Source organism: Ovis canadensis, chromosome 19 (genome assembly GCF_042477335.2).
Source record: "Ovis canadensis isolate MfBH-ARS-UI-01 breed Bighorn chromosome 19, ARS-UI_OviCan_v2, whole genome shotgun sequence".
NCBI lineage: Eukaryota > Metazoa > Chordata > Mammalia > Artiodactyla > Bovidae > Ovis > Ovis canadensis.
Genome location: NC_091263.1, coordinates 39110727 through 39133081, shown reverse-complemented (window position 1 = coordinate 39133081; position 22355 = coordinate 39110727).

The window sequence follows — 22355 nt, the reverse complement described above, 5'->3', positions numbered from 1 at the left end:
GAAAGGTCTGTCACTGTTACATTGACTTTTAATATATCATTGATCAATTGAGCAGCTTTAAAAATGACGGTGATGCCACTTGGACCATGACTGCCAAACAAGCCATCTTTTCCTAAGTTTTTTTCTTTTTTATTCTGTCTGCCAAGTTATCAGAGGGAGAAGTTCAGTTGAAAAATTTAAACATATCAAGAAAATGTATAAAACAGACAGCATAAAATATCAGATCAATATTTATGTTACTTTCATCTTTCATTAGTAATGAAATGAATATTCTTATTGAAAGAAAATTCTGATTAACAGCAAACTGCCACTTCTGGAAATGGCAGAAAAGGCTGTGCTGTGTTAATCCTATGACAACTGTGTATAAATTCTGCACAAAATATTAAAATAAACTACCTAAAGTGAAACTGAAGTCACTCAATCGTGTCTAACTCTTTGTGACCCCATGGGCAGTAGGTCACCAGTCTCCTCCGTCCATGGGATTTTTCCAGGCAAGAGTACTGGAGTGGTTTGCCATTTCCTTCTCCAGAGGATCTTCCTGACCCAGGGACTGAACCCGGGTCTCCTGCATTATAGGTAGACGCTTTACCGTCTGAGCCACCAGGGAAGTAAACTACCTAAAGCTACCAATAAACAAACAAAAACAGGTAGAAATTATACACAGTTCTTAAGAGAAAGAATGCCATGTATAAACAGCTTTTTCCTTAAAAGCATTTTCTAGTGTTGTACCACAGAGTAAGATTAGAATTCAAAAAGAAATGGGCTGAAGAAACAAGTCAGAGCTTGGTGCTACCAGAGTAGCTGGTTATTGGAAAAAAACTGCTGGAAAGGAAGACATCACAGAAGGGGCATTCGAAACTGCATATTTTTGCTTCAGATTCTTTTTTAAATATTACTGCTTCAGTAATATTCATATTACTGCTTAGATTCATATATAAAAATATATATGCAGAGGAGGATTCAAGAAGCCTAGAAGAAAGCAGTATGTGGGAGACAGATATTTCAGCAGTTGCCTCCATCTAGGTAGACAGAGTTTCCAAATCAAGGTCCAGCAAGTTGATATAGCTTGTTGAGAGCTCTGGACTTTTATGATGGTATCAAAAAGGTCAAATAAATATTCTAGAATTTGAAAAAATTTGGATAGATTTAGAAAACTGGTCACATCAAATGAAAAGATCACAGTGAATCTGAAGAAAAGTCATTATAAAATAAACAGAAAATAAAAACTGAAAGAAAACAAAATTTCAGTGGCATATAGGAAAATATCAATCCAATTTATATGTAATTGGAATCATAGAAGTATTTTTTAAAGGCAAAAAAAAATTTGAAGTACAGTGGCTGAACATTTTCCAAATTTACAGAAAAGCATATATTTACAGATTCAATAACTTCAGCAAACCCCATGTAGTTGAAATACAAATGAAAGAACTTCAAAAGTGAAAATGTCAAAAAAAAAAAAAAAAAACAGAAGATAAAGAGAAAGTGTTAAATAAAGCCAGTGTAAAAGAAACATATTTCTTTTTTCATATTAGAACAGGGATAAGAATACTTGTTGACTCCATCAGAAACAAAAGAGTCCATGAAATAATACAATAACATCTTTAAAATGCTGACAGAAAAGAAAAAATCTGTTAACCAAAAATTCTATATACAGCAAAAATAACCTTCAAGAAAAGGTGAAATGAACATATTTTAAGGTAAATGAAAGCTGAGAGAATTTTCACCAGCATAAAAGAAATGTACAAAAAGAAATGCCAAATAAAATTTTTAAACCTGAAGAACTAGTCATACCAGATGGAAATTTAAGGAAGAAATGAATAGCATAGTATCAGAAATAAACACTACACAATTTAAAATGATTATTTATTTTCTTATATTGAAAATATATAATAATGTTGTGGGATTTTGTAACATATAAAAGTTATATATATATATAGCAATAATAGCACAAAGAAAGAAGAGAGAATAAATGGATAATAAAGCAATTATATGTAAAGTTGTATAATATTAATTCATGGATAAATTAAGCCATATATGTGATAAATTAAGCCAGTGAGTGAAGTCGCTCAGTCGTGTCCAACTCTTTGCTACCCCATGGACTGTAGCCTACCAGGCTTCTCCATCCATCAGATTTTCCAGGCAAGGGTACTGGAGTGGGTTGCCATTTCCTTCTCCAAAATTAAGCCATATCCCCCAAAAAAGAAAGAATAGTTAACAAGTCATTTGAAGAAGTATAACATAATCATAAAAAACACTCAGTTCAACCAAAGAAAGCAAGAAACAAAACTAGACATGATCTGGAAAGCTAAGCAAAGGAGCCAAAAAGGAAAACTTGCTATTTTTTATAACTGTATTTATTATAAATAGACAAATCATTTTTATCGAAAGCATTGATGGTCAGACTCAATAAAAATATCAGGAAACACATCTAAGCTAATTACAGGGTATGCAGTTTAAATATACAGACACAAAAGTGTCGGAAGTGAACAAATTAAGAAAGTATATACCACCAAAACATTAAGAAAGTTGGTGTGGTTTTATTTCTAGCACACAGTAAATGTCAGAGAAGGAATACCAGGAGATAAAGATAACTTTTTCATAGTAATAAAAAGTGTCAGTTCAACAAGAAGGTATAGCAACTCTAAATGCATGTGCAATTCAGAACAGAAACTTAAATGTATTAAGCAAACTGACAGAATTAGCAGCTGCTGCTAAGTCACATCAGTTGTGTCCGACTCTGTGTGACCCCATAGATGGCAGCCCACCAGGCTCCCATCCCTAGGATTCTCCAGGCAAGAGGAAACATAAATTCAAATTACATGCGGAAATTTTTACTTTTCTCTCTTCATTTGTTAATAAAAGAAGTAGACAAATAATAAAATGAGAAAGCCTAGAGATGTTTTGAGCAACATTCCTAACAAAATAATCTACGTAATATTTATATGTCATAGATGGGACATGTCATTTGTGAGATTTTACAAGGGGTGGGAGGAAGAAAGTTTCTCAGAAGTACAGAGAGTAGAATTGGAAAGGTACAGAAGAATGACTGAGAAGGCATGTGCTAGCCTCAAATGCACAGTTTGCAGAATTGGACATGAATCTGGAAAACTAGGTAAAGATCTCCATAGCATTTGGTGTTAGGAAGGGTGGATCATTATCAGACCTCATTTAGGCAAGTGTAGGGTAATTACTGAAGGAAAGAGAGAGCATGTGGTCACATCACTTTGTAGCAAACAGAAAGGGAAAACTGGAAGCAGTGACATATTTTATTTTCTTAAGTTCCAAAATCACTGCAGACCTTGATTGAAGCCATGAAATTGAAATTAAAAGATGTTTATTCCTTGGGGGAAAAAAAAGCTATGAAAAACTTAGACAGCATATTAAAAGCAGAGATCTCACTTTGCTGACTAAAGTCCATATAGTCAAAGCTATGGTTTTTCCAGTAGTCATGTACAGATGTGAGAGTTGGACCATAAACAAGGCTGAGCTACTGAAGGATTCATGCTTTCAAACTATGGTGCTGCAGAAGACTCTTGAGAGTCCCTTGGAAAATAAGATCAAACCAGTCAAACCTAAAGAAAATCAGTGCTGAATATTCACTGGAAGTCTTGATGCTAAAGCTGAAGCTCCAATACTTTGGCCACCTGATGTGAAGAGCTAACTCATTTGGAAAAGATCCTGATGCTGGAAGATTGAAGGCAGGAAGAGAAGGGGGTGACAAATGATGAGATGGTTGGATGGCGTTACCAACCCAATGGACACAAGTCTGAGTAAACTCTGGGAGATAGTGAACTGCAGTCAATGGGGTCACAAAGAGTTCAACATGACTTAGCAACTGGACAACAACAACACTTCCTAAGTGTTAATTAGGTCAAAGAAAATACTGCAAAGAATTATAAAAAATACATTTTTTTTAAAGCACGTAAATTAACCAGTAAGGTACTCAAATTACTCATCATCAAGGTAAGGCAAACTAAAACCATAATGAGATAGTATTTCCTAGCCATTACAGTCGCAAAATTTTGAAAGATTAACCACAGCAGATGTTGCCCAGAATTCCCCAACCATCTTGGCACCAGGGACCAGTTTCCTAGAAGACAATTTTTTGTACCTTGTTTATTTGGAAAATATAGGTTTACTGAGTTATTGAGATCTTCTAAATACTGACATACTTCATTAGGCAGCATCAAAAGCTGCATTCATTTTATCACCACCAAATTTATCAGCTACATCCTTAAATATTGGGAAGCTGGTAGATATGTGTTTTTTTTTTAATTCTAATTTTTCCTTAAAAGCTCAGCTTTCATCACTGGTAACACATACAGTCAGTTATTTTCTTTGGAGTGACAGACACACTTAGTTAACTTTTGAAAAATGTTTTAACATATATCCAGTCTGACTAATCATAAACCGTCAGGGTTTTGGGGGTTTTTTTTAAGTGAAAGTGATGTTCCATGAAAGAGGCAGCCAGTTTCCCTCACAATTAAAGTGCTGTTTGTCAAGAAGGCATTATACTTCAGAATACACAGTAGACTTTTAGGTGTGCTTTCTAGTTATCACAAAGAGTAGTACAATTAAGAATACTAAGGGTCACAATGGCATCACTGACTTGATGGACCTGAGTTTGAGTGAATTCCAGGAGTTGGTGATGGACAGGGAGGCCTGGCATGCTGCAATTCATGGGGTCGCAAAGAGTCAGACATGACTGAGCGACTGAACTGAACTGAACTGAGGGTCACAAATTAGTAAAATTATCAATTTTTATTGCTTCACCAAGGATGTTCTCTCCCTTCCTTCCTTTCTCTCTGTCTTTCTGTCTTTCCTGTAAGTGTACAGCAGTGAAGAAGCAATGCCTATTTGGTGTTACTGCTCTGATTATGCTAAAATAAATGACAGATTTATTTTACCTCATGCCCAATTGCCCCATTGATTTTCTTCAAAAAGAATATCAATAAAAGACAAATACCATATTAGTATTACTAGGAAAATAGTTCGAATTTTACAGACTCCTAAAAGGGTCTCAGGAACCCCAGGTGTACACACCCTCTGTTTCCATAGCTGCTGATGTACAGCAAATGGTTCCATTGCAGGTGGGACTAAAATTATATAACTGCTTTGGAAACTTACATGGGAGTTTCATGTATAAACTTTAAAAATGTGTATTCATTTTAAAGCACTTAGTTAAGAATTTTTGTAGTAGTCTCATATTCATAATAAGTTAACAGCAGCAATAACCTAAACGACAGTGGAAAATAGCCCAAGTATTCTCCATCAAAAGGAGAATAGTATAGCATAAAATTATGGTAAATTTATATAATAAAATGTTTCTCACAAATGAGTTAAGGAAATTACTGAGTCAGACAACAAAATAGATGAATCTTGGAAATACTATTTCAAGTAAAGTAAGTCAAACTATGTATCATATCAGTATGTTAAGTATAATCACATTTATAGAAAGGGTGATAACAGGGAAAATTAATCTATGATTATAAAAATCAGAAGAGTGATTTTTCTGGGCAGTCAGTTTACTAAAGAAGGACATGAGAGGGCTGTTTTGAGGTAAAAATATTCATTCTTGAATAATATGCTCATTGCTCATCAAAATCACCAAATTATATATTTAAGAAATATGTCAGTATCTGTAAATTATGCTTCAATGAAAGCACTTAATTTAAAAATGATTCTTCAAAATAATCTAAAATAAGTAAATACAGACATATTCATTGACATAATTTAACTATATACTTTCAACAAGATACAGGGGTGAAACGAAGTAGACTATAATGACTAAAAGGAGAAAGACTGGCACATAGAGGTAATACAAATGCAATTAAAAATAAGGCAAAGATTTTAATAACAATATGAAAGTAGAGTTCAAGGTAAGCTCTTAAGTAAAGATGCTCTTTGTTAGAAAACATGCAATTCACAGTAATCATCCAACTGTGATGATACTTTAAAAAATGATAATCTATTATTTAAATATATAAAATAACTACTTAGACGTTGGAGAAACAGAAACAGAGTCACAAAAAAATTTAATATAACCTGTCAGCCTTTGATAGATGAAATAATCAAACAAGAAAAGAAACAATATATGTATATATGCAATTTTATAGCGCAAATGCTTGTATGCTAAAAACACATGTCCCAGTGTACAAAAAGGAGAAATAGTAGTAAAAGTTTAAGCAGTTAATCTAGAAATTAAATACTTAAAACATATGCTAAGAAATATAAAATAGCCAAAAATACAAATTGAATTGAAAAACTTTAACATAGTCTTTGATAGAGCAAGTTATCACAAAAGCTGAGTAATACATTAACAGGGTATGTTTTATGTATAACTGCATTTCAAGTCCTAAATCCTGTGTAAGTACTACTGCTCCTTCTTTTCAAGAGCCAATGGAACATTTAAAATGATTGCTCATATATCAAGCCATAAAGAAAACACCAATAAATCCCTAAAAGTAGATATAAATCCAGCCACATTCACTGCAATTTACTACTCTACAACTACAAACTAATAACAAAACTTATATCTTAACTTGATTTATTTTAAGATATATACCTTCAAAGCAATTTTCAAAATAAAGAACATGCTCTCGCTCCCATATATTGTAGTTATTGCAGAACACAAAATATGAATTTTGAAAATTGAGCCCTGAGAAACAAAAGGACTCAATTCAAGAAAGGAAAACAGGCATTTACCATTGTGATTAAAATTACCTCTCTTATTTTCTCTTAGTTGACTCTGCCCAAAAGTTTATTCTACCATTAATGCAAACTTGTTTTTTACAGTTAAAACTAAAGGGAAAACTTGGGTAAAATCATTAGACTATCTGGCTTTGATGAATCTTCCACTCACTTTTACCTAAAAATATTGTGTTGGCCAAAATGTTCATTTGGGTTTTTCCATAAAATATTAATACTGAATTTTAAAACTTCTAAGGCAGGAAGTCAGTTTATTACCAGGCCCTAAAACTTTAACTTAGACCCAAATTCTAATTCCAAAAATTCAATAGGTCTAGGACAGGGGATAAAATTATAATCATTTATGACTCACCAATTCTATGATGTTCTGGGAATAATAAAAAGATTTTTTTACCTTTCTTTACTACCTGCCTCCTTAGTTTAAAAAAAATCTGTACCAACAGGCATAAAGGACTTAGCTATCTCTCTAATACATAGACAATGATTTGGAACATCTCCAAACATTCAGTGACTAAGCACCAAAAATAAATAACAGTGCAAGGAGAGGGAAACTAAAAGTATGTTGAATACTGGGAAGTAGAATCTTGGGAGTAAATCCTACAGGAAGAGCTAGAAATTTCTCCCAATTTAAAACAGAGCCAGAAAAAAAATTAAAAAATAAATAAAACAGAGCCAGAATGGGGTAAAGGTACAGACCTTAACTCAGTCCAATACAGAAGTATTAGAATGATTATGAACACTGAGCTAAGACAAATCTTCTATTGGCAAATGGCAGACTAGTTTGCCCTCTCATCATTCTTGGATGAGTCAACAGTTTCATAGGTAACTGTGAACACAAAATGCTACAGTCTACAAGAAAAGAAGCATTATATGAAAACTCATATAAAGGAAAACTCTTATAATGACTAAGTATTAGATGAAACTGGCATTTCCTTTGGATGCAGGTAGGAAAAGACTCCAAGAAAAAAATAGAAAGATTTTTCAGACAATAGGTTGAGTTGAAATGTAAAACAGTAAGGGAGAGATTTAGGGAAAAGATCTGTGCAATAGTAGTACCCTGAATTTAACAGTGTGGAAATAAAATAAAAACCCATCTTGAAAAGAGCCAATAGTATGCAGAAAGTTAAGACAAAAATATTGTAAAATATATCGATTTAAAATAAAAGAGAAAGATACAAAGTATGTGGTATATAAAATGACACAATAAATCTAAGAAATATACCTGTTCCCAATATGATATATAAAAAAAGGATATTGGAAAAGAAATATTTAAAATTATATTGTTTAAAAAATTCCATGTATTGGAAGAAAGGCCCTAATCACAGATTAAGATCACCATTAATAAAGAGAATCTCTCCTAAGTAAACAGAAAAAAAGTTTTGTTTAGATTATTTTTGGTAATGTTTCTGAATTTTTCATTTTGGAAAAAAAATTTTAAATCCGGAAAGTCATAAGAATAATTCAATTAATACCCATATATCTTTCAGCAGTTGTTACCTTCTACTGCATTTACCATGTTTCCCTGTCTCTCTTTCAAAACAAGGTCATTCTTATGTAACCAAAGTAAAAAAAAAAAAAAAAAAAAAACATTGAGAAAATGTGTGCTTCCCTGGTGGCTCAGACAGTAAAGAATCCACTTGCAATGCAAGAGAACCAGGTTTGATTCCTGGGTCTGGAAGATCCCCTGGAGGAGGAAATGGCAACACATTCTAGTTATTCTTGCCTGGGAAATCCCATGGACAGAGGAGACTGGAGGGCTACCATCCATGGGGGTTGCAAAGAGTAGGACTGAATGACTAACACTATTCAGTTCAGTTCAGTTCATTTCAGTTGCTCAGTCGTGTCTGACTCTTTCCGATCCCATGAATCGCCGCACACCAGGCCTCTCTGTCCATCACCAACTCCCGGAGTTCACTCAGACTCACGTCCATTGAGTCCGTGATGCCATCCAGCCATCTCATCCTCTGTGGTCCCCTTCTCCTCCTGCCCTCAATCCCTCCCAGCATCAAAGTCTTTCCCAATGAGTCAACTCTTCACATGAGGTGGCCAAAGTACTGGAGATTCAGCTTTAGCATCATTCCTTCCAAAGAAATCCCAGGGCTGATCTCCTTCAGAATGGATTGATTGGATCTCCTTGCAGTCCAAGGGACTCTCAAGAGTCTTCTCCAACACCACAGTTCAAAAGCATCAATTCTTCGGTGATCAGCCGTCTTCACAGTCCAATTCTCACATCCATACATGACCACAGGAAAAAACCATAGCCTTGACTAGACGGACCTTAGTTGGCAAAGTAATAGTTTCACTAATTGTCCTTAATAGGATTCTCAAGCATTTGTGAACTAATCTAGGGTGGTACCATGGCATTCAGGTGTCATGGATCTTTAGTGTTTAATCTGGAATATATATATATATATATATATATATATATATATATATTTGTATTTCATCACTTTCACATTTGAAGAGTTCAGGTCAGTTGTTTTATAGAATGGTCCTCAATAATCCCATGGGCAGAGGAGCCTGGTAGGCTGCAGTCCATGGGATTGCTAAGAGTCGGACACGACGGAGCGACTTCACTTTCACTTTTCACTTTCATGCATTGGAGAAGGAAATGGCAACCCACTCCAGTGTTCTTGCCTGGAGAATCCCAGGGACAGGGGAGCCTGGTGGGCTGCCGTCTATGGGGTCGCACAGAGTCAGACATGACTGAAGCGACTTAGCAGCAGCAGCAATTGGGTTTGTCTCACGTAAGACCATGTAAGTGATGCTGGGTCTTTCTCAATGAATCACCTTGAGAATTGAATGTTATCAGTTTGCCCCATTGCTAGTGATGTTTATTTTAATATCCTGGTTAAAGGTATAGTCTGCCAGATTACTTCACTTTAAACTTGCCATTGTCCATTCATAATCCACAAGTAACCTGGGTATGGATAGTTGAGACACTATGAATAGCCTCTTTTTATTTAATTTCATCCACAGACATTAGCAACTATGGATAGCTTGCCTACATTAATTATCCCTAAGATTGTTGCAAGATAATGGTTTGAAATTTTATCATCAGTTCAACTTATCATTCTGCTATTAGAAACATGTTACTACTCCCATGTACTTGATTTACTTGTCAGCAGTTTAATAGATCATTTTTAGTTTAAATGATTATAATCCATTACTTATTAATTGTACTGTTCACATGATCCTCAATTTGGCCATTGGAAGCCCATTAAAGCTCACTCTGCGCTGTTTGACTATTTATCTACTTACACTTTATAAATTTTATGCATGTTTTTGTTTCAAAGTTGTGAGATTATTTTAATGAAGAAAAATATTTAGTTTTGAGGAAATGTAAATTTATCATTTTTTGTCTTTTACGATTTTGATTCTTGTGTCCTAAGAAACTTTTGCTTATAACCAATTCACAAAGATTTTCTCCTGTAATTTTCTCTAAAAGCTGTATAGTTTTACTATTTATATTTAAGTCTATAATAGATCTCAAATTAGTATTTGTGTTTAGCATAGGATAAGGGTATATTGTTTTCTCTAGGGATAGACTAGTTTTTCCAACACCATTTGTTGACTTTTTGTCCCATAGGATTGTTTTCATGTCCTTATCAAAAAAAAAAAAAGACATACAAGTATATATCAACTTCTTAGCTCTCTCTTCTGTTAATTGAATCAATTTATTGATCTCTGTGCCAGTAAAATAATTATTTGGTTGCCATATGTTATAGTTAACTTGAAATAATGCGGCATAAATCTTCCAAATTTATATTTCTCAAGTTTGCTTTGGGTATTCTAGGTCCTTATATTTCTCTATGAATTTTAAAGCCAGGTTTGCTGGAATTATGATAGGGAGTACATGTAATCTATAGATCAATGTGTGCTAAAATTGATATCAAGGATATTTGGTCTTAGTTATGATACTCCATTTCTTTCAGTCTTGTTAATTCCTTTCAGTAAATGACTAAACTAAGCACCATGGTTTTTTTTTTTTCTTTCTTTCTTTCTTAAATTCACTACTCTAAAAGAAGCATCTAAAATGTTAATTCATTCCTTCATCCTTAGCCCAGTTTCTGGCAATGTGGTCCACACAGGCATACTTCAGGCTAGGGTGTTGATAGAGTTAAAAAAAAAATAGACTTGCAGCTCTCTTTTCTGAATATCTCCTTTGTAGGCTACCTTCTGATTTTCAAGGGGGAGTGTCTCTTCAAACTCTAACCCCCAGTGCATCTTGTCGGAAACACTGAGTTTTCTTTTGGAGTTTTCACTGCCTGTATGACACAGACTGTGAATTACCCCCAGACTAAAAACTGTATCCACCAGAAATTTACCTTGTGCTCTTTTCTCTTTTCAAGTATCAGTTCCTGTCTAGAAAATCATCACTTTAGCTCACTCCCCCATGTCTTCGCCTAGTTGTTTGTATTTTGTCTGGGGTTCACGGTTAATGTCTGCAAGATCATTAGTCTTACAGGAGCTTACTTGGCCCTGCTGCTTGAATTCATTTTTGAATTATAACCCTATAAAGACATAGTGGGGGAATATAAGAGGTTATCTAGCTACAAATGAAAACAAAGTTCAGTGCCCTCAGGCTTCTCTTCTACAAAACAGAAATATCAGACAGGAATAAACTTTCTAAAAAATTTTCAGAGAATAACACATACACCTATAAATGGGTATCCAATCATGGTGTCTTTTCTGGATAGCAGAAACATTAAGTACCTTGGATACATGTAGATTTTGAAATACTTAGGGAAAAAGTCACTAGCATCTTCCTATTAAAGTGTGGGGCAAGGATCAGCAGACACTGCGCAACACTGTTAGAATGTAGAATCTCAGACCCCATCTGATTACTGCTAAGTCACTTCAGTCATGTCCGACTCTGTGCAACCCCATAGACAGCAGCCCACCAGGCTCCCCCATCCTTGGGGTTCTCCAGGCAAGAACACTGGAGTGGGTTGCCATTTCCTTCTCCAATGCATGAAAGTGAAAAGTGAAAGTGAAGTCGCTGTCATGTCCGACTGTTCACGACCCCATGGACTGCAGCCTACCAGGCTCCTCCGTCTATGGGATTTGCCAGGCAAGAGCACCGGAGTGGGTTGCCATTACTAGTGAATCAGAATTTCGACTTTAAAAATATCTCCGGATACTTCAGGCACACTTTCAATTGGATACATACTACTCAAACCATATGAGATTCTAAATTCTAGGATGTGAGTATCATTTTTAAAATATTAACCATTTATTTGCCCAATTTTGAAGTCAACTCAAAATAATCTGAAATGAAAAAATTATTCACTAAGATACTCCTTGATAGAATGCTTATCATGCAAACTGAGAAAACAATTCCAGCTTTAGGAGAAGTGATGTACAGTTATCAAAAGTTTACTTATGAAAATTATGATGTATGGTCAAACATTGGTTTTGTCACACTGAACCGTAAAGCAGGAAACAGAAGAGTGTAGGCAATAACATATCAATCCCAGAAACAAATAATAATCACAGACAAAATATTGGGTGAAAAATTTGTTGAAATGGGTAGTGATATTTCGCCCTCATTTATTCATATATTTTGTACTTAACAAATATTCATGCATTTTGAAATAAGAGAATATATTTTGCATAATTGAAGCAATATTGGTGGAGATTTACCAAAGATGGATAGTGTGAAGATATTTTATTAAGCCATTTACTTCATGCAGATTGTATCATTCTGCCTTAGATGCTATTTTCTCCCTTTCTAGCCGAAGGACAGTAGATAAGTGACTCAGTTTTACACAAAATTATCAGTGAGAGCTAGTAACTAAAAGCATTCTATGCATTTTGTAATTGCTTTGTGATAAAGAGTAAATTCCACAACCACTCTGTGTGGCATTTCTAATGTTTAGGTAATAATAAAATTTGATATGTACAGCACAGGCACATGATAAAAAATAATTAGCAGGGACCCATGAAACTCTTAGAGCTCAAAAATGAAAAAGAGCTGTGTGAACTAGTGGCAAAACTGTGACAGAAGTCCTAGTGTTGTAGAAATTTTCCTGTTTAAGATCATTTCTAAATTATCTCCAAAACAAGGATAAATGTGTGCTGTCCCAGAGAGACATTACTTTGCCAACAAAGTCTGTCTAGGCAAAGCTATGGTTTTTTCAGTAGTCATGTATGGATGTGAGAGTTGGACTATGAAGAAAGCTGAGCACCAAATAATTAAGCTTTTGAACAGTGGTGTTGGAGAAGACTCTTGAGAGCCCCTTGGACTGCAAGGAGATCCAATCAGTCAATCCTAAAGGAAATCAGTCCTGAATATACATTGGAAGGACAGACGCTGAAGCTGAAACTCCAAAACTTTGGCCACCTGATGTGAAGAATGGACTCATTGGAAAAGACTCTGATGCTGGGAAAGATTGAAGGCGGGAGGAGGAGAGCATGACAGAGGATGAGATGATTGGATGGCATCACCGAATTGATGGACATGAGTTTGAGTAAGCTCCGGGATTTGGTGATGGACAGGGAAGCCTAGTGTGCTGCAGTCCATAGGGTCGCAAAGAGTCAAACACGACTGAGCAACTGAACTGAACTGAGAGGGAGCATTCAAGAGCATGTTCCTTATCCCTGGGAGTTTATAAGCTTAGGTATATATTAAGGATTTACTTAGAATGTTTATACTTAATTTTCTAATCTTATTTACTAAATTAACCTATTGTTGCTTATTTTTATTATGTTCACAAACACAATCCAAGGCTTTTCCCTCTGTCTTCTACTCTCTTCTCCTTCAAAATCATGGACATCAATTACAGATCACTCCATTGTCAATTATAATTATTGCTTGCTGTCACACAAGTACAAATGATCTAATTGTTATCAATTTACAGTTCCAATTACCTGGTCATATCTTTGTCTTAAGATACCTCATCTCACAGGCTGCTATGAAGTTTGCAGGAAAGAGGGATTTTATAAGATATTTCTTAATATAAAAAGTAAGACTGCTACAAGACAACACTATTGCAATTGTCCGAAATGTTCAACAGTTTAAGTCATTAAATTTTTTCATAGTATCACCAAAACCATACAGCTTTTTATGCTGAGAAGCTGGGTAGTCTATTTTATGGACTTTAACTGTGTAGCTGCTAAGCCCATTTCAAAGGTAAGCCATATTACTTTGTGTCTAAGAGAAACAGCTTTGGAATTAAGCAAACCTGAGTTACTTTTGACACTTCCATAAACTTGCTGCAAGAAAACTGAAACTATCTGTGCCTCAGCTTCTTAATTATTCCTATTTTCAAGAAATGCCTATTTCTTTCACTCCCAGAGAATTTCAATAGTTTTCTCCAGGAGCATTTCCTTCTTACTACACAGATCTTAGCTAAAGTGTTCTCATATTTTTTCCCAAGAACTCCCTCAAATGTAGATTTTTTTTCTCATCCCTCTCCACCCTCATCATGTTCTATTTCATTATCCTCTTTATTTTCTTTAGATATATCTGAATACCTTTACTAAGAATAATGAACCACATCATTATCTCAAAGTATATTATAAATCTATCTGTTGTTTTCTTTTCTGACCCCACCACTCAATTCTTATATCAGTGCTGTGAAAGCACAAAGTTTGATATATTTACTTTGATATTCATTGCCCATTCCATTGAATGTTGGCAAGGGTATATAGAAGCCCAATAAACATTTTGACAAAGGAATATAAAAGGAAATGAAAATTATGTCTACCTTATAGTGTTGCTGTATTTTATTAATTTTTAAGTTCTTAGTAAAATATCTAGTACTTCTGTAAGTTAGGTACTTGCAGAAATGTCAACAGTACACACACATCAAACACTTAGGAGAATATTTATTTTGGGGGGGATTAGTAGAATAAATACATGTGATTTCTAGATACAGAATAATATAAGACCAGCTTACTTTTGCAGTTCCTGAGAGTTAACTCTTTTTCTACCAATTCTTGACTAAACAGTCCAGATTCTTGACAGCGTTTACAAGTTGTTTTTTTTTTTTTTACCACTTACTACAAAGTTAAAATGGAGATAAATACTCTATCATCTTTTTCTGGTTACAGACTTGAAGCATGTCTATCTCAAGATGAAAACCTTGGAGATATTCTCCCTGATTGTGTGTGTGTGTGTGTGTGTGTGTGTGTGTGTGTGTGTAAGCCACAGACATACTCTTTAAATGTTAAGGCTAATATTTAAAAAAAATTAACGTTGCTATTAATGAGTCAGAAATGAGAGGAACTAATCCTGTTCAGTACACACATTCTCTAATGGTATCCTGTTCTCAAAAATATCTGCAGAGCAAGGACATTTCATAAATCACTGATTTAAATCTAATCATTTCAGTTTGATGAAGAACTGAAACTCTGAAAAGATTTAGATTTACCAAGGTCAAATATAACTAGGGAATAGATCAGATTATACCTGGAACACCTGAATACTACAGTAGGGCTCTTCTCACTATAACTAGATATGAGCCTTGTGTGTGTGTGTGTGTATTATCTGAGCATTCATTCATTCATAAAACAGTTATTTATAGAACATTCACTATGCACCAGGCACTCTGCTTGGCTTAGGGATAGAATGGTAAATAGGCAACAATAATTTTTCCTCTCAAGGTGCTTTCAATCTTTTGGGGAGTGAGTCATAAAATATAATTACATAAAATAATTTAATTAAAATCATGAGAAGGAAAGTAGCAGGAAATTCAAGGTCAGTGGCACTCTGAAGTTTATTTCTTAATCCATCTTCCTCTTCCTACTATTAGACACCAAAAATGTGATCATGACCTCCAGTTGTGACCTCTAGGTAACGCCAGTGCAGATGATATTTAGAATTCTATTGTTTGTAGTGCCACAGCAGGCACAAGGTAGTTTAAACTGCCCTCTAAATAAGGGGATGACAGAGGATGATGGTTGGACGGCGGCATCACTGACTCAATGGACATGAGTTTGAGCAAGCTTCAAGAGCTGACGATGGGCAAGGAAACTTGGCATGCTGCAGTCCATGGGGTCGCAAAGAGTCAGACACAACTGAGCGACTGAACTGAACTGAAATTTGTTTTTGTGTTTATCTTTGCTTTGGGGCAAAAGCCCATATAAGTCTCTATGAATTCAGTGATTTCTACATAGACAGAAGATGCCTGTGGCTACCAATAGCAAAAAATCTTGCAGTTCCATTGCTGCGAAGAGATTGTAGGGAAATTAGTTAAGCTTTCTAAGTCCTTCAGAATTTCCATGCTGTTCTTGAGCCCAATGGTACTCATTCTACTGCTCCCATTCAATTCTGGGGACCTGGGAACCTTTGTGAGGGGTGTAGGACCCGTTGTCCTAGAGACATACATAGAATCTTTTTTTTTTTTTTGTCTCCTACTCTAATGATATACAGGAAATGAAGGAAATGTGGAATACTTATGCTACCACAGGATCTGCTTGGGATTCCTTCGCAAACTCCAACTCTATGTGATGTTTCTTTCATCTCTTACATCACTGCTTGCACCAATCCCCAACAAGAAGAGCGCTAAGAGAAATTGGGTTACATTGGTTCTTCCCTGGGGACCCATAACTAAATTGTTTCCACTTCATATTTAATTCTGCTCTCATTCTAGCCCCTAGAATATATATAATCTATAGCAGGCGGTGGGAGACATGGAGCAAATGGGAGGTTATTATTGCTAATTTATAATTTCAATTTTTTTTCTTCTGCCTTCTCCTCCCTCTGGGTCTAGGGTAAATCTTTGATCTTGATGTCTGTTGTAGCTGTTTGGTCATCCCTTCTCTGGGTGCCTCCTGTTAGGCAATAAATGTGAAACCTATTAGCTACCTTGATAGTGAAGAACAAATAGGCTAAAAATTCTTTGAGTTAACATACTGAAAAACTTTTTTCCAACAAACAACAGTATTTGATAAACACAGAAAAAAGTCAGATTCTGCCAAGAGTTTTTCCCACTATAAACAAGCACACATGGTAGGAAAAAAAAATTGAATAGAGATGGATTAGTTTCAAGAAATCTAGCGAATAATTCTTAAAATAACATCTAATAATTAAAAGAGTATGTCAATAGTGAGAGAAGTAAAATAGAAAAGAAAGACAGAAAAATAGACCAGATAAATTGAATAGAGAGCCAATAAAAATGTGCTGAACATATGGGGATTTGGGATAACACAAATCTGACATTATTTTTTTTTAAACTTGTGAAAAAATAAATGATGCTGGGACAATTAGCCATTGGTGTGGGAAAAAAGAAAAAAAAACTTCATCTCTGTTACTCAATACACAAATATAAATTGTAGACAGATTAATGGTCTAAATGTCAAAATGCTAAGGTTCAAAATTATCCATAGAAAATCTAAACAATATTTACAATGAGCAAAAGATGAGAAACAAATAGAGTAAGTATAAATTACAAATTAGAAGAGATATTTATAATGCAAATTTCCAAGAAATAACTTATATTAAGTAAATAAGTGAACAAAACAGTTGAAAAAAGTAAATGACACAATAGAAAAATAAGCAAAATATATTTTATGAAAAAGTAAGTCTAGTCAAGGCTATGGTGTTTCCTGTGGTCATGTATGGATGTGAAAGTTGGACTGTGAAGAAAGCTGAGTGCTGAAGAATTGATGATTTTGAACTGTGGTGTTGGAGAAGACTCTTGAGAGTCCCTTGGACTGCAAGGAGATCCAACCAGTCCATTGTAAAGGAGATCAGCCCTGGGTGTTCTTTGGAAGGAATGATGCTAAAGCTGAAACTCCAGTACTTGTGGCCACCTCATGCGAAGAGTTAACTCATTGGAAAAGACTCTGATGCTGGGAGGGATTGGGGGAAGGAGGAGAAGGGGATGACAGAGGATGACAAGGCTGGATGGCATCACCGGCTTGATGGACGTGAGTCTGAGTGAACTCTGGGAGTTGGTGATGGACGGGGGGGCTGGCATGCTGCAATTTATGGGGTCGCAAAGAATTGGACACCACTGAATGACTGAACTGAACTGAACTGAAGGCCAAACTACCCATCAACATATCAGAAAAGATAAATATCCACAAAAAATATCAAAGGAAGTCAAACTAAAATTATTTAGAGATACCATTAGCAAAATTTAAATGTTTGTCCAGGCAAGTTTTGGCAAAATTTCAATGTCTGACCTGGCAAGTAGTTAGTAAGCAGGCAGAAACGAGAAAAACTCAAAAACTTTTACAGTGAAAGTGGCAACAGCAAATTTAAAGAATAATTTAATGATGCCAGTGAATTTTAAGATGCACTGGTACTAAACCCAGGAAAAAAATGTGTTTAGGTCCTTACTCTAGAGAAACCCTTTATGACAGCCTGAGGCAATAGGAACAAAGATTTTCATTTTGGCCTCCTTTGTCATAACAGAATAATTTACACAATCTGGAAGTCTGTCAACAAAAGATGATGGCATAAAATACCATTTAAACATGTTATTGAAAAATATACTTCAGTTAAAATCAATGAGCAGAATTACATGACTTAAAATGGGGAGATCACAAAAACACAATGAGAAGGAGAAAATAAAGTTATAAAATAATGCATTCTGTATGATGTTGGTTTTGTAAACTTAAAAAATGGAAAAAACAATAGTGTGTGTGTGTGTGTGTGTGTGTGTGTGTGTATGGTCTTTCCTGGTGGTTTAGACCATAAAGCATCTGCCTGCACTGTAGGAGACCTGGGTTCAATCCCTGGTCCGGAAGATCCCTAGTGTTTTTTTAAGTGAAATGCTTTTTGGGTTTTTTTGGCTTCCCCAGGTCCCAGTTGTATCTAACACATGAGATCCTTAATCTTTGTTGCAGCATGTGGGATCTTTAGCTATGGCATGCAAAGTCTTAGCTGTGGCATATGGAATCTAGTTTCCTTACCGGGGATAGAAGCCAGGCCCAGTACATTGGGAGTGCAGAGTCTTAGCCATTGGAACCCCAGGGAAGTCCCAACAAAAGCATATACTGATTATGGACATTATGGACATGTCTATATGTATGAAAATTACCAAAATATATATGACAATGCTGCTCTCCAAGCATCAGATTCTAAAGTTTCTGCCATTTCTTGTTCCTTATGCACAGATCTGTTTGAAACTGTTTAGAGGTAAAGACTTGACAGAAGTGAGGGTGGAGAAAACAGACACAGATGGGTAACAAGCCATGGGCCTCAAGTTTTAGTGAATCTAAACTGAATGCTTTATTTCTCTTTAAGCACAGAGAAATCTGATGCAAATATAGAAGAAGTTAACACATCAGATCTGGACACTGAACAACTTCTTTTGTTTGTATTTAAATAAAAGTTTAATAGCCCTTATTATTGGAGAAGGCGATGGCACCCCACTCCAGTACTCTTGCCTGGAAAATCCCATGGACGGAGGACCCTGGTGGGCTGCAGTCCATGGGGTCGCTAAGAGTCAGACACGACTGACTTCACTTTCACTTTTCACTTTCATGCATTGGAGAAGGAAAATGGCAACCCACTCCAGTGTTCTGGCCTAGAGAATCCCAGAGACGGGGGAGCATGGTGGGCTGCCGTCTATGGGGTTGCACAGAGTCAGACACGACTGAAGTGACTTAGCAGCAGCAGCAGCAGCCCTTATTATATGCCAAGCACTGATTGGAATACTCAACTTATCTTAATTCAATTCATCATTAATTTTTTGTGTATGTTTGAAGAATTCTATATCATAACATTTTTATTAATTTTTAGGTCTAGAAGGACAACATGATTTCCAAAACGAAGAAATTTGAGGGTAGGAAGAAAAGACTGTATTTATTTTCTATTTCTCTATTCATTTTTTTTTTTTTACTTTATTTTACTTTACAATACTGTATTGGTTTTGCCATACATTGACATGAATCCACCATGGGTGTACATGTGATCCCAAACATGAACCCCCCTCCCACCTTCCTCCCCACAACATCCCTCTGGGTCATTCCTGTGGGCATGCTGTATCCTGCGTCAGACACAGACTGGTGATTCAATTCTTACATGATAGTATACATGTTTCAATGCCATTCTCCCAAATCATCCCACCCTCTCCCTCTCCCTCTGAGTCCAAAAGTCCGCTATACACATCTGTGTCTTTTTTGCTGTCTTGCATACAGAGTCATCAATGCCATCTTTCTAAATTCCATATATATGTGTTAGTATACTGTATTGGTGTTTTTCTTTCTGGCTTACTTCACTCTGTATAATCGGCTCCAGTTTCATCCATCTCATTAGAACTGATTCAAATGTATTCTTTTTAATGGCTGAGTAATACTCCATTGTGTACATGTACCACAGCTTTCTTATCCATTCATCTGCTGATGGACATCTAGGTTGTTTCCATGTCCTGGCTATTATAAACAGTGCTGCGATGAACATTGGGGTACATGTGTCTCTTTCAATTCTGGTTTCCTCGGTGTGTATGCCCAGCAGTGGGATTGCTGGATCATATGGCAGTTCTATTTACAATTTTTTAAGGAATCTCCACACTGTTTTCCATAGTGGTTGTACTAGTCTGCATTCCCACCAACGGTGTAGGAGGGTTCCCTTTTCTCCACATCCTCTTCAGCATTTATTGCTTGCAGATTTTTGGATCCCAGCCATTCTGACTGGTGTGAAGTGGTACCTCATTGTGGTTTTGATTTGCATTTCTCTAATAATGAGTGATGTTGAGCATCTTTTCATGTGTTTGTTAGCCATCCGTATGTCTTCTTTGGAGAAATATCTATTTAGTTCTTTGGCCCATTTTTTGATTGGGTCATTTATTTTTCTGGAATTGAGCTGCAGGAGTTGCTTTTATATTTTTGAGATTAGTTGTTTGTCAGTTGTTTCATTTGCTATCATTTTCTCCCATTCAGAAGGCTGTCTTTTCACCTTGCTTATATTTTCCTTTGTTGTGCAGAAGCTTTTAATTTTAATTAGATCCCATTTGTTTATTTTTGCTTTTATTTCCAGAATTCTGGGATGTGGCTCATAGAGGATCCTGCTGTGATTTATGTCTGAGAGTGTTTTGCCTATGTTCTCCTCTAGGAGTTTTATAGTTTCTGGTCTTACATTTAGATCTTTAATCCATTTTGAGATTATTTTCATGTGCGGTGTTAGAAAGTGATCTCATTTCATTCTTTTACAAGTGGTTGACCAGTTTCCCCAGCACCACTTGTTAAAGAGATTGTCTTTACTCCATTGTATATTCTTGCCTCCTTTGTCAAAGATAAGGTGTCCATAGGTGTGTGGATTTATCTCTGGGCTTTCTATTTCATTCCATTGATCTATATGTCTGTCTTTGTGCCAGTACCATACTGTCTTGATGACTGTGGCTTTGTAGTAGGGCCTGAAGTCAGGCAAGTTGATTCCTCCAGTTCCATTCTTCTTTCTCAAGATTGCTTTGGCTATTCGAGGTTTTTTGTGTTTCCATACAAATCTTGAAATTATTTGTTCTAGTTCTGTGAAAAATACTGCTGGAAGCTTGATAGGGATTGCATTGAATTTATAAATTGCTTTGGGTAGTATACTCATTTTCGCTATATTGATTCTTCTGATCCATGAACATGGTATATTTCTCCATCTATTAGTGTTCTCTTTGATTTCTTTCACCAGTGTTTTATAGTTTTCTATATATAGGTCTTTAGTTTCTTTAGGTAGATATATTCCTAAGTATTTTATTCTTTTCGTTGCAATGGTGAATGGAATTGTTTTCTTAATTTCTTTTTCTACTTTCTCATTATTCATGTATAGGAATGGAAGGGATTTCTGAGTGTTGATTTTATATCATGCAATTTTACTATATTCATTGATTAGCTCTAGTAATTTTCTGGTGGAGTCTTTATGGTTTTCCATGTAGAGGATCATGTCATCTGCAGTGAGAGTTTTATCTTCTTTTCCAATTTAGATTCCATTTATTTCTTTTTCTGTTCTGATTGCTGTGGCCAAAACTTCCAGAACTATTTTGAATAGTAGTGGTGAAAGTGGGCACCCTTGTCTTGTTCCTGACTTTAGGGGAAATGCTTTCAATTTTTCACCATTGAGGATAATGTTTGCTGTGGGTTTGTCATATATAGCTTTTATTATGTTGAGGTATGTTCCTTCTATTCCTGCTTTCTGGAAAGTTTTTATCATAAATGGATGTTGAATTTTGTCAAAAGCCTTCTCTGCATCTATTGAGATAATCATATGGCTTTTATTTTCCAATTTGTTAATGTGGTGAATTACATTGATTGATTTGCGGATATTGAAGAATCCTTGCATCCCTGGGATAAAGCCCACTTGGTCATGGTGTATGATCATTTTAATGTGTTGTTGGATTCTGATTGCTAGAATTTTATTGAGGATTTTTGCATCTATGTTCATCAGTGATATTGGCCTGTAGTTTTCTTTTTATTGTGACATCTTTGTCAGGTTTTGGTATTAGGGTGATGGTGGCCTCATAGAATGAGTTTGGAAGTTTACCTTCCTCTGCAATTTTCTGGAAGAGTTTGAGGAGGATAGGTGTTAGCTCTTTTCGAAATTTTTGGTAGAATTCAGCTGTGAAGCCATCTGGACCTGGGCTTTTGTTTGCTGGAAGATTTCTGATTACAGTTTCAATTTCCATGCTTGTGGTGGGTCTGTTAAGATTTTCTATTTCTTCCTGGTTCAGTTTTGGGATATTGTACTTTTCTAAGAATTTGTC